Below are 487 nucleotides of genomic sequence, written 5' to 3' on the forward strand. Positions count from 1 at the left end.
TATCTACATGCGTTTGTTTTTATATTTTTGTATTTATGATTTTGCTTTAATTAGAAATTTATTACTTTTAAATATTTTTCTTTGCTTTGTTTTTCAATAGAATATGTGTTTAAAGTAAAACATACAGTTAGAAAAGTAATTTTTATTATTTAACAATAACTTTAATATAAAAAATTAATAAAATAAATGTGATACATCACATAATTAATAGAAAATTTAAAAAAAGTTATGTATGTAAAATTGAAAATTATATTGTTGGGATCAAAAAATTTTGAAATTTGAAATTCAAATCGAGAATATAGATGGAAGGGAATTGACGTGATTAATGGTTGCCTTAGATGACCAACTATTAAAAGGAAAAGAATTAAAAATGTAATGTTGCCTTCTTTTCAAATTCTTTTGAATTATTTCCCTAAACAAAGAGGGCCTAGAATCACTATAAATGACACCATGGAATTCAAAAATGAATCTCTTGGAGGGAGGGGGA

The sequence above is a fragment of the Ananas comosus genome, linkage group 24, assembly GCF_001540865.1.
Source record: "Ananas comosus cultivar F153 linkage group 24, ASM154086v1, whole genome shotgun sequence".
Classification (NCBI taxonomy): Eukaryota; Viridiplantae; Streptophyta; class Magnoliopsida; order Poales; family Bromeliaceae; genus Ananas; species Ananas comosus.